At 47.5% G+C, this 12335-nt stretch overlaps 1 protein-coding gene across 6 annotated transcripts in view; it reads left to right on the forward strand.

Annotated features, from left to right (window-relative positions):
- ARHGAP32 (Rho GTPase activating protein 32) overlaps positions 1–12335 on the forward strand; it is a 257950-nt gene that overhangs the window by 200520 nt on the left and 45095 nt on the right. Inside the window, exon 1 of one of the 6 annotated variants that reach the window (XM_037409779.1) lies at positions 9308–9516. The exons of the other annotated variants lie outside the window; for them this stretch is intronic. The gene's annotated coding sequence lies outside the window, so the exon portion shown is untranslated. Of the gene's footprint in view, positions 1–9307; positions 9517–12335 lie in introns of those variants that run through there. 6 annotated transcript variants of the gene reach the window in all.

The following is a 12335-nucleotide window of genomic DNA, read 5'->3' on the forward strand; positions in this document are numbered from 1 at the left end:
TATCTTGTTTCATCTCACCTCATCTTTTTTGCTATTCATCCTGCAAGTTTGTCATGTCACTTCACTTAGACTTCTTTTTGCACGTAGACATTGCTAGTTAAGAGTCTAGACCAAGCCAGAGAAGCAACACCTTAGAATGCAGAACATTGACATCGGGATTTCTCTAGCACTGTTTCTCTCATTTCTCTCTCTGCAAATTAAATTGTTAGTCTCCTGCAGTTTGTTCCAGGGGATATTTTAATTTAACTTTGTCCTTTCTCTTGCCTCCTGCCTGTCCCTCTGCCCTCTTCCCACCTGACCTTAATTACGTGCAGATTTGGAGATGGATAGTGTAAAGCCAGGTTCTGCATATGTTACAGAGGCTCTGAACCAGTCCCAGCTGAGCTCAGGTAGAGCCCGTTACGTACAATTAGTGTCTCAGTGTCCTAACCAAGTCTAACGCTGTACGTGATACCAATAACCATTTACTAACACCCTAGGTTTGGTTACAGACACTAGGTGTAGTTAAAATTGTTTATTATTCTTTTTGTTATATGTATTAGTATCTGTTGGCTAGAAAAACCGATGCCTGATGCTAAGAATCTGCCTTCTCACAGGCAGATTTTTCTGCAAGTGATTTCATTCAGTGAGTCCAAATCTTAAGAGTACTGCTTAACGTGAACTGGGTCTTGCATCGAGAATGCTTTGCAGGATTGGTGGCTACGTGGTTATTAGTTGTGTATCATAAACTGGCTGATTCCCCCCACACCTCCCCGCTGACTTTCTAAATTTAAAGTGTTCTTCCTTTCCCAGGCTTTCAATTTTTGCCTCAGATATATCCAAAGAGTGTGCCAAACCCTATTTGACCATGTTCTGGAGGAAAGAACTTGCTTGAGTAAGAGAGAAAAGAAATGTGGTTAAATACTATAGTTTTATGGCAATGTAAATGACCCAAATGTGTACCCAGTTGCACGGTGATAGCAGAAAACAACTGCGTTGTGTTGTCATTGTCATGACAACGTTGCTATAGCTTTTCAGAACTAGCATTAGGTAAAATTAAAGCGTTCCAGTGGAACTAAGGAACCGAGATCCATCTCGGGTACATTTTATGTACTTAAACAATTTGATTGTCAGTTATTGAGAGTTATTTGACAACAGACATTTCAACGTGTTTTTCCTTTGTTAAATCATATTTGGACTTTTGGTTTTGTGGATCTCCTAAGGGCTTTGAAAGAAAATCCAAGTGGAATTTCAGGAGAGACAGAGTAGCAAACTGTGTGAGCTTTGTTTTCCAGCAGGCTGGATCAGGGCTTTACAGCAAGGCAGGTGACGCTGTATTTCTTGCAAAGTGTTCAGACAACGTGTTGTCCTCTTATATCCCTGTTTCATCTCGTCCTTTTGTATCAAGGTTGAAATGAATTTGCAGGGTAACTGTACCTTCCGTAGAGATCGTGCCAATCTATTCTTTGGGTAAAATGAATAGGTTAATGGTTATTTGATATTGAAGTGATGCTAATAAATACAGCCAGTCGGAGCTCACTTGGGTCCTGCTGTACACAACACTGGTATTATGTTCCAGCTTGTTAAGGAGGTTAATGCTTATGCAATTTGGTGATTTTAAGTGCTTGGTAAGTGGCAGGCATCTTTTCTAGTTAAATTTCAACTGATTCCAAATCTTGTGGTTGCCTATGTGTAAAGCACTGCCTCTGCTGAAATCCTTGTCTGTATTTGCCTTGTTACCTTGTTCCATTGACTGTAAAGTCACCAAAGGTGGATTCATTTCTGTCTTACTCCCGCAATAAGTGTTGGATGCTTGCTTTAAAAAAAGAAAGAAATAAATAAATATTGGTATCATTTTGCTGGTAGTTTGCATCTAGGATACATTAGGAATGCCAAACTTTTGTCTTCCATAATTGTGTTGTATTGCTAGCTTTCGTGCAGTGAATTCTGATAAAGTACTTACTTAATCTGAATTGCTTTGGTAATTACCTGGTTTTAGGAGAAGGGGATTTATCACGGAGAGCACCCAGACTACATACAGCTATAAGACATGCTATTGCAGTGGTTAGCTTTCTAAGTCAAAGTATGTGTTCAGAATTGTAGTTTAAATCAGAACTGCAGCAGCATTTTCCTGTTTTTCATTTCCTTGGAGTCTTCCTTTCTCCTTCCTCTCCCTCCTTTGTTTCAAGTGATTCTTCCCCCTTCTTTTTTTCCTTCCTGTGTTTTGGCAGAAATAGAAAGGGACAAGAACTGTGGGCTGGCCTGTGGAAATGCTGCTATATACAGCATTCATCTGGTCTTCTATGAAAGTCACACCATAAAATCTGTGATTCTGCTGGAAAAGAACGAGTTTGGGAGAACAGCTCCCTAGAAGCCTGTGTGCTAGGAACAGATACTGACAGAAACTCTGAACGATAGATCCTGTGGTCACTGGGCAAGTGTGCGTGGGTGTGTACGATGGGCATCCCAACAGCAGCGACATTTGTCCTGCCCTGGGTACCAAAGAGTCACCATTCAACCCTCTCTGGGGGAGTGAATTTGGCTAAAGTAGAATTTTGCTTCAGCAAGCCAAGCAGCATCGAGCCGTGTGTTTTGTTCTGCTTTTTCAGCAGCAGTTTGGGAGAAGCAACCAGGCAGGGCCCTGGCCCTGGCCCTGCTGCTGCAATGCTCCCTGCCCCTATGGGGCACAGCAGCCCCTATGGCTTTCCCCACCGCCAGCCATTGTGGCACGGCAGTTCCAGTCCAGTTTGTGCAGCTGAAGCTGCAGACTCTCTTCTAAATGCATGTGCCTTTTGCAAGAGGGCAAGTTTTTGATGTTTTCATTTCACGCTGCCACCTGAGGATTACCAAGGTTACTCCATAATCTGTCATTTTAGGAAGCTGCAAGAGGGTTGCAGGTAAAGAGAGTTGCAGGTACATATGGATGCAGATGCCAGTGAACAGCAGTTTTGGGAGGCCTCTACCAAACTGGGACAAGTACTGGGTTTACGTGGGGAGTAAAAAAAGTTCTTAAAGTTAAAAAGCGTCAAATATTTTTTTCTGCATGCTGCAATGAACCTCTTGACTGTGAGAACATATTTTTATATGCAACTTGCTTTTGAATTTAGCCTTCAGTGGCAAATCTGAAATACTTTTCGTGTCTGCCTAAATAAGATCTATACCTCTTGGTTAGCTCCGAAGTGAGAGACGAGCAAGAATTTTTTTTAAGTATTTCAAGGAAGTTCCTAAGGATACATAGAATCAGAAAGCCAATGCATTTTTTTTTCTCCCTTCTTAATCCTTTAATCCTTTAACAGTGCAGATGTTTTCTGACAGTAGTAGTAAGAAGCAAGCATGTGTTTCAGCAGTATTTTTTAAGCACCGGTGTTCTTACCCACAGACTCTATTACGGAGTTTTAGGTGATGTTTGTAGTTGATGCAGTGTTTGCAGTCTGAACAAATAGCTATTTTTGTAACACTTCTTAGGTGCTATGGAAACACGTCTTGATGGTAATCAGGTATTTGTGAGTAAATTGGTTGAGTTTTTTCTTCCAGACGCCTGGATTTGCAAGTGTGGAGTTTTCCTTGTAGGAGAAGGGAGGTGGGTATTACTGCTGTGTCCGAAGGGTCCGGGGGAAGCAGGGCCAGAGGAAGCTTGGCAGGGATGGAGATGCCATAGCTGGGGGGAAGACAAGGATAGAAGCCTGGATTAAACCAAAAGGGCACCTAGTGACCCAGGATGAAGGGAAGGATACACTTTGGTTCTGCAGGTTTTTGGTGTTTTGGTGTGCTTTTTTTTAAATTTTCTTTTTTCTTTTCTTTTTTTTTTTTTTTACTGAAGTAAAGACAGTTTTCTAATCTGTGACACCTGCTGGTCTAAGCCCTCCCAGCCCCCAAGAAGGGGGAACCTCTGTAATTTCAGAACCAAGTGCCACCTGTGCGCAAGCAAGTCATTTACAGGGCTAAGGTATTGCACCAGGGCATCGCCTCGTACCCTGTGCAGTCAGTCGCACAGGTGCACACTGAGAAAGGTGATTCTCTGATGCCCTTTTGGCTTCTTCGTACGGTGTCAGTAGCAGCACAGGTGCAGGGCATCGGTGAATGGGGCCTCTGTCTCCAACCCCAGGCCAGATTGGCACTAACGTTTTTTCCTGGTGCAGCTGAGTCTGTTCTTCATTATGCAAACGATTGCACCCAGAGCTGAGGCAGCTTATCTGCCAAAAAGACCCCCAACAACCCCAAACCAACAAAACACCCCTAAACACCCAGTTGGGGTGTAGGCAGAGCTGTCCTGGCAGAAGAGCCCTTCTCTCAGCCTAGGTTATCCCGAGGAGAGCAGCAGGGCTCTGCCAGCTGCGGGACACGTATCACCATGTCCTGCGGGTGTAATTCCAGCGCTGGGAATCAGCCTTGAGCCTCCTGAAGTCACAGGGAAATGCCTGAAACACAGGTAGGAGGAAGAGATGGATTAATTTCTGTATTCCCTGTGGTGCAATTTCTTCCTTGTGTGTGGTCACTCACAGCCTCTGTGGCTTTTCTGAAGAATTTGAATCCATAGACAGTAGCTTCAGGCTTCCCGCATTTTGACAGGTACTTTTCTGGCAAGCCTTGGCTGTGTTTCCTGGGGAATTTTAATTGGAAAAGAAAACGAACAAGCATGGCGTATGGATGTCTGCACAGTCTGCATGCATCCCGGCAGAACTAATTCCATAGTTCTGTGTATCACGTAGGTAAGAAAGAGATGTGTTAGTGTTTCTGTTAGGGAAACACGGATGGCGTTTGGGGCTGGCATGCTTAACCTTTTTGGGGAGGTTGAATCCACCAAAATAGGACTACTTGTGAAGTAAAACAGTAAAACTTGGCTGAGGGCAGGGGTGTTGGAGGCACCAATGCACTATTAATAACGCCAGCTTTCTTTTCACATGTTCTGTGCTTCTTTCTCACTCTGCCTGCTCTCCACCTATTCAGGTTGGGGGGGGGTGTATGTGTATTATTTTTAAGCTAGATATTTTTTCCTTTCTCACAAGCTCTGTCAAAAAATGGGACTTAACTCTAATAATAGCTGGCTTGAGCAAAACTGCAGTTATGTGAAGAGCTTTGAAATCATGGAGAAAAGGTAGTTTGTTCTGCTCGGCTTTTCCTCTTCTTTTCTCCTGAATAATTCTGTAAATTAGTGTGGGAGCTGAGTTGTGGCTTAGAAATATTTTCAGGCAGCTTTAACTTTAGCTGATAGCACACAGCTCTGATCTCGTCTTGCATAGGCATATGGTTTATCAAGGGTCATGCCAGTGCCTATCTCAGATCTCCAATTAAAACCTGGCCCTGTTAAGTTCGCAAAGGCTGAGCAGCTCAACCAGCATCTCTCTGTATGTGGAGGAGGGTGCTTGGGTTCTCACTCCATCTGGCCATCGCTCCGATGCCCGTAGGGATCAGTGCTGTTGCTACATCTGCAAGAAAGTGTCTGTGTGAAACTATAAATTAATGTAAAAAGTGGAGAATATATGCTGGCAGATCTGTAGGGATTGGCTTTCTCGGGAGGTCTTGGTTTGGGCACAGCTATGGTGTGTGTTTGGGAGGATCCTTGAGTTAACACGTAGAAAGGCATCTTGTCTGCTGCTTGGGCAAGATCTGCAGCATTTTCCACCAGAAATCCTCCACAAGCGAGAACTCCTCTGCCCCTCTCTGCCTCTCCATCCCTCTCTGTCCTCCCTCCTTTTCTGCCCCTCTCCCTGGTAGTGAATTTAGCTGCTGCAAACTGCAGATCGTAACATTACTCTGGCCTTTAGGACTTGCTTTGCTAGCTCATGAATCAGCCTGTGTCTGTGATTAATTCAGAAGCCTTTGCTGATCTGAAGTTTCATCTGCTGGATTTCATTTAAGAGCTTGTGTCAGTGCCGCGCTCATTCTTCTTCAGCGTTTAATCCTGTAACTGCGGTGGGAAGCTTGCATCAAATTCTTTGACTTGTTCTCATGGGAACTTGCTTTTGCTAAAGGAAAGGCAAGCGAAAGCCCTCTGTTACCCACTTGGCTATGTATTACAACATTCCTAACTGGTTTTTTACCTTTGTAAATGGAATACTTGGAAGATTTTTCTTGCAAACCTACCTGGACAGCCTTGGCAGACCATGGCTACATCCACCAAAAGAGCAGGTCACCACATGATTGGCCAGGTACTGTGTGACATGAGATACCTTTATGTCAAACCTGGTTTCTGTGAGTTCTGTGAATCAAATTAAATAATTTTCAGGTTATACCCATGGCGGTCTATTGCATGGTGTGCTGTTCTGTTAGGGTTTTTCCAATCTCCCGGTCTGCTTTCTTCAATAATCTTAGTTCTCCCCCAAACCCTTTTTTAAAAAAGGGGTTTTTTGTTTATTTGGGGTGTTCTTTTTTTGTGTTTTGAGAGTGTTTTGATTGCAGGATACATCTAGCTGAGTAAGAAGCAGCACTGAAAAATACTGGCTGGCTAAGTTCTAATAATGACTTGGAGCTTCCTTCAGTGGTTAAATTGGCAAAACCGGAAAGTGGAAGAAGCTACAGGGTATGCTAATTTTTTAGGTTACTCTGCCTTCCCAATACTTCTATCTGAAATAACTTTTGGAGTGTAGTATAAAGTTTAGAATGCTTTAAGGATTGAAGCGTGTGGATGGAGCCTTTTTGTCTATGATTTCAAATGCTTGGGCTTGTTAGCTGTGCTTAAAAGATAAACATTCATCATCTACCTCTTCTGCTCCACTGCAAGCTGATGAACACATAAATAGCAGAAAATGCATCTCTTTTGCTTGCTTTTGTTCCTTAAAATTGTCTGGCAAAAGAAATTAGGAACAGAAAATGAGACGCACATGTGAAGATGATTTTATTTTCAATCAAATATTCAGAAAAAGCAAGAGGACATCCCAGCACTGTTGGGTACAGTGGAGGGCAAAGATCCCCTGCCTAGGGCAGAGCCCATAAGCTCCAGAGCCAGAGGCCTTACCTCCGTGTGGTGACATGAGCAAGCTCTTCAGCCGTGATGCAGTGCCGTGCCAAATGCGGGCTTCTTGTTTCCAGGTGCAGCAGAACCACATCCCTGCTCGCTCAGGTTTCATTCCTAAAAGAAAGGTGCTTTGTGACAAGCATTAAGTATTTTGCTTTACAGAAAACAAAGTGCAGGTGGGGGAAAGGTGCGCCGTTGTACGCCACGTAGTAAAATATCTCCTCGAGCACTATAGATCATCAGAGCAATAATTTTCAAAGGTAATACCCGAATCTGCTGTTGAGGGAGCTCTGTATCACGGGTGATGCAGCTCATGTGTTCCTGCTCTGATTAGCAAGAAGAGGATTGTGCAATCTCTGGCCCTGGTTTGAAACTCTGCGCTGGCAAGTGTGCGAACCACAACAGTCTGTCACAGCGCCGTTAATCAGCTGTGTAGGATTCTGCCTGCCCCAGCCCGGCCTACATTAAAAAGCAAAAAACCTAACCAACCTGATGTAGGGACCCAACACATCCTGGCGGGTTTGGGTAGCTCACTGCTCTGCAGTCCCGTGTGCTGGTTTGCTCTTTTGAATTGTCGTATGTGCATTTTTGTGCGTACATTTTGGATAGCGTTGCTTCCCATTTGTGTTGGGATTTTACTGAGTTTTGCCAGTGGGTTTGGTAGGAAGAACACTCCTGGAACAGGGAACTGGTATCAGGAAGAAGGTTTTGTATTCAGAATTGGACATATAGAACCAAATTGAGGAGTCATGCTTGGCTGCTAAGGAAAAAAGTAATGTGATAGTATGATCATTGTCCAAGCAAAACAATTCCAGTAATAAATACCAAGCTGGAGAAGAAGCATTATTTGGAGAGATGAGTCAGCAAACAATTTTGAAAATAACACATATCCTTGAGGAGAAATTGTGCACCCCAAAATAAATGAGTTTTACCCTCCTGATCAGCAAGATGTCTGCATAAATAGATGCAGATTCCTCTTTAATCCTTCTGACCCTGAGGTTGTCCAACTTACCTAGTGAGCCTGCATGTTGAAGTGTGTGACAGCAATTACTGAGATTGATAAACTGCAGCGCAGCCTCATATGAACTGAGGAGCTTGGGGTCAAATGGAGCTTGCTGGTTAAACACAGCATCACCAGTATTTATCCCTCAAGCCTGCGATAAACGCAGGTAACGGCACCAGCTTTACCGGCCCTAGAAGGCTGCAGGGCTTGGCTGAGGTTTCCTGAGCCCTGTGTCCCCGCTGCTGGGTGCTGGCGTGGGCACGGCGGGGACGATGCCACGGCTGGTGGCACGCTCGAGTTCTGGCGTGTTCTGCTTTCTGCTCCGGGGTGTGCTGGGCTGCTGATACAGGTGATTTTTGGAGCTGAGCTGTAAGCGAGGATGCTGTTAAAATGCTCTGTGTCATTTTGCTTTGTTTCTAAAGAGCAGAACTCCTAGAGAATTTTTAATTGAGTTTGTTTCCGGTGATCTGATTGATGTGGCCACGAACTGTGCTGGTTAGCAGCCACGTGGGGGGGAGGGGGGGTAATTTCTTTAGCACTGTAATTAGATTGACAGAACGGGCACTCTCCGTGCAGAGTGAGGGGACAGATGGGCTCATGTGCACATGGCCCAGCCTCTGTCCAGTGTGGCCGCGCTTCCACCGGAGCGTTCAGGCGTGCTCAGCGTCTGTCCCTTCCTTTGGGCCTGTTAGCACGGTGGGCGCAAGGCTGTGCAGCGGTGAGTGGCGGGGGGCCTGCAGACGTGCCCCTAAACTGTGAAAACGGGGCTGTGGCCCCCACTGTGGCGTTCGGGCGTGACGGTGCAGCCTAGCGCTGTGCAAGGAATGAGAAAGCCCTGGATAAACTCGAGGGCACCCGTCCTGAGCCCCTTCTGCGCGCCCGCGTGTTTTCCTTGAGGAAAACCAGGAACCGCAGGCCCGGGTCCGGCCCGGTACCGGCGGCTGAGGCGAGGCCGGGGCTGTGCTGAGGGAAACCGCAGCCGAGCCTGCCCGGCTGAGCGGTGCGGCCTCCTCCCTCTGCGGCCCCTCGCCCATACTGGGGAGGCTGTGGGGAGCCCGGGGCCGGTGTCCCCCCTCCCCTCAGCCCGGTGCGTGTCCCCGTCCCCTCTGCCCAGCCCGGCGGGTCCCCTCCGCCCGGTGCGTGTCCCCCTCAGCCCACCGGTGCGTGCCCCCCTCCCCTCAGCCCGGCGCGGCGGCTCCCCCCAGCCCCCCGGCCCGCAGGTGCGGCGGGTCCCGGCGGCCGCTCTCCGCTCCGGGCAGGCTGCGGCGGGGCCGGGGAGGTGCGGGGGCGGCCGAGGCGGAGCTCCGGGACACACGGAGGCGGTGGCAGCGGGCCGGCGGGGCACGGGCACCTGCGGGAGGTGGAGCGGGGCCGGGCCGGCCGGGGAGGGGCCTGGCGGCACCGCAGAGGCGGCCGGCACCCTCCGCACCTCCCGGCGGAGCCGCCCCGCCTGCCGCTGAGCCCGCCTCGGGCAGGGGCGGGCCCAGCCGGGCCGGAGACCCCCGGGCTCGGCGCTGGGGCCGGGGGAGCCAGTCGCGGACAGCGCGGGAGGTGCTGTGGCTGCGCCCGGGCGCGGAAGGTAAGCGAGGCCCCTTATGTCGTGTGTCGTCCCCGTCCCCCCCCCCGCATTAGCGTCTTTCTTATGTAAGACTTGAGGAGTATTTTTAGGTTCCTGCGCCCACTTGTTGCTTAGTAACTTGCCAGCTATTGAATTTGCGGTTTTCGAGCATTAACGCCTTCGAAATGAAGATTTTTCCTTCCTGGTAGCGGTGGGCTGGGCGAGGTGCCGGGCCCGGCAGCACCCCCCTTACCACCACCGCTCCGGCGTGGGGCCGCTGTGGGTCGGGAGCCCGTGGCCGTGCTTTTAGCCAGGTGAAAAAAATACCTGATCGTGAACAATTCGCAGCGACGGCCTCTCATCTGGCACCCTGGCTGCTGGTTGTGGAGCTGTTTGTTCCTGCGGTGAGGGGAGACCCTCGGGGATCGGCTCCTGTGGGCAGGTTGCCTGGCTTGGCGGTTGGCATCTCTTGCCAACCGAAGACTGATTAAATTAATGCCGCGTACTTCCCCCCAGCCTTGCTAATTGTTTTACTTCTGGTTCCCTTTTGCTCATCTCTGACTTCGGGTTTTTATTGCACCTTTCGACTCACAAGGTCTGTAGTTGTAAACTGTTTTTTTGGACTTAGTCTAGGGTCATGGGTGTGTAGCAAGCCGGGGCTGTTAAAGGGAGTCTCTTTCATGCCTGGGATGATTTGTGTGAGGATTCCCACCCACATCCCAGGGAAGGAGGAATTTCAGCTTGCGGGCCCCCTCCGGCACATACACTGGCCTTGGGGTTGCAGAGATGTGAGAGCGATGCTTCCTGCTCAGATTTATACCTAGCTCCCAAAGAGGCAGCTGACAGATGGGAATGTCTAGAATTTGAATTTCAATAGGTTTTTGCATATCACTTTATCTTTTTGTTTTCCCTCCCTCCCCAGACTGGCACTGGGAAGACATAGGGTGCATTCCTAAGCGTTAATATTATTGATGCTGTTGATGGGGAGAAGGGGGCTTCCTGTTTAAAAATGCTAGTCCTTTGTGTGCTGGAGCCCCGGGGCAGTGAATGCACACTCTGAAAAATAAAATTCCCAGGGAGAGTAGTTACCGTGATCACAGTAGACACTTTGCAAGAAGCCATGGCTCGTCTGTTCATATTTGTTCAGAAAACCTCCTAGAAGCTATAGTCCATTTTAAGGACTAAATGCCCTGCGGGATCTTATTATTTATGACAGGGAAGACAGGATGCCTTCCCTTTCCACTCTTCCTCAACCTCCTTTGTTCTGGGCACCACACAGGCATGATAAAAGAGTCTCATTTGAAATCAAAGCTCTGAACTGGTAAGATAAAGGGAAAGAATAAAGCAGGCAAAACAATACAATATCTGCATTCCTAAGTCTTAGAAAGCAGATTTGGTTCGCCTCAAATCCCCTAATGTATTGGGCCCAATTTTCATTTTCAGTAAAGCTTTTTTACCCTTCTTGAGCTGTGTAAGGAGGACATATAGGAAGATGTCATTTCCATCCTCTTTAAAGCTATTGTGTCCTGCCCGTGCTGTATAAAGTGACTGCAGTGTGAGCGAGGCTCATGGCCGTTGTCTTCAACATTGTTTCCACTCCAGGTGAGTGGAAATTTTGCTTCTAAAGGCAGAATCATCTTGAGGCTTAATGCAGGTGTTAATAGCTAAACAGTTTAGAAAGTCGGGTTTATAAATAGAGAAAGAAGCAGAATGATACCAATCTTGGAAGAGTAGCTCACTGTAATTTGAAAGTAACTGGTCTGGGATGTAACAGCTGCCCTCTGGCTAGTAAAAATGGAGATAGGCATCTTTTGTGAAGGGATTGGGACAGCAGCAGCAATGTTACTTGTCATACTGGGAGTACTGCGAGCTTTGGAAGAGTCTGTATGCTGAGGATTAAAGTAACGTCTGTGCCGTGTAGCTGAAGAAATGGGAGGTAGTGTGCTTTGGCCCGAGTGTCCGCCTTATTCCAGGTGGATTGCTTATGTTTGTTTCCTGATGGAATAAAAAGGTTCCTTCCCAATGTCTTCCTAAGGCCTTGCGTAAGAGCAAACACCCGCTCCCTCCAGGATTGGTCTCCATCTGCCAAACTCCTCGTTATTCAACTTTTGCTGTTTGTTGATTCATGTCAGATCTTTTTTCGTTGCTTGCCTCCTCCCACCACCCAAGCTGGAGCGTGCTGCCATGCAAAACTGGAGTAACTTGACTGCCGCAGTCACTCCGGTTATCCTAGTTTAGCTAATGTCAGGATTGGGCTGAAGCGTTATTTGTCTTTGAGTGACTAGTGAAAGCTCTGGGCTGCGTGCGTGTGTCCAAAGTACTTGATGTTATTCAGGGTTGGCTTGGGTTACTGTCAAGTTTTTGGAAAATCTCCTGCAGCACTGCTACCATTTGTAGCAGAGGTAGAAATAGTGTGGGTGAGGCTCAAGCAGCCGTGCTGCAACTTCGTTTAGACTGTTTCGAAGCCGTTTGATCAAGGGAAGGATACTGCATGCAGCCTATGGCTGGTGTTTGAATAAGGGAGGGCGAAGGCAGTTTGCCTTCACATAAGTATGAGTTGGAGAACAGTCGATTCTTCTCTGAAGGTATGGCAGCTGTAGACAGGACAATAAATATTTGGTTTAGATTGTATTAAAGGGAGGCTGAGGTCAGCCATTAAGAAACTCCATCTGTAAGGATAGCTAGGCTAGCAGCTCAAGTAATTACCAACAGAAAATGGGTGGCATTTTTATCACTGGGGACTGTTGGAGAAACTTCGGGTAGAGATGGCTGAGGTACAGTTGAACCTGCGCTGGTATCGTCTGATGGCATCTTGGCTCTTGAGTGTTATCCTCTCTGTT

The sequence above is a fragment of the Falco rusticolus genome, chromosome 16 (assembly GCF_015220075.1).
Source record: "Falco rusticolus isolate bFalRus1 chromosome 16, bFalRus1.pri, whole genome shotgun sequence".
NCBI lineage: Eukaryota > Metazoa > Chordata > Aves > Falconiformes > Falconidae > Falco > Falco rusticolus.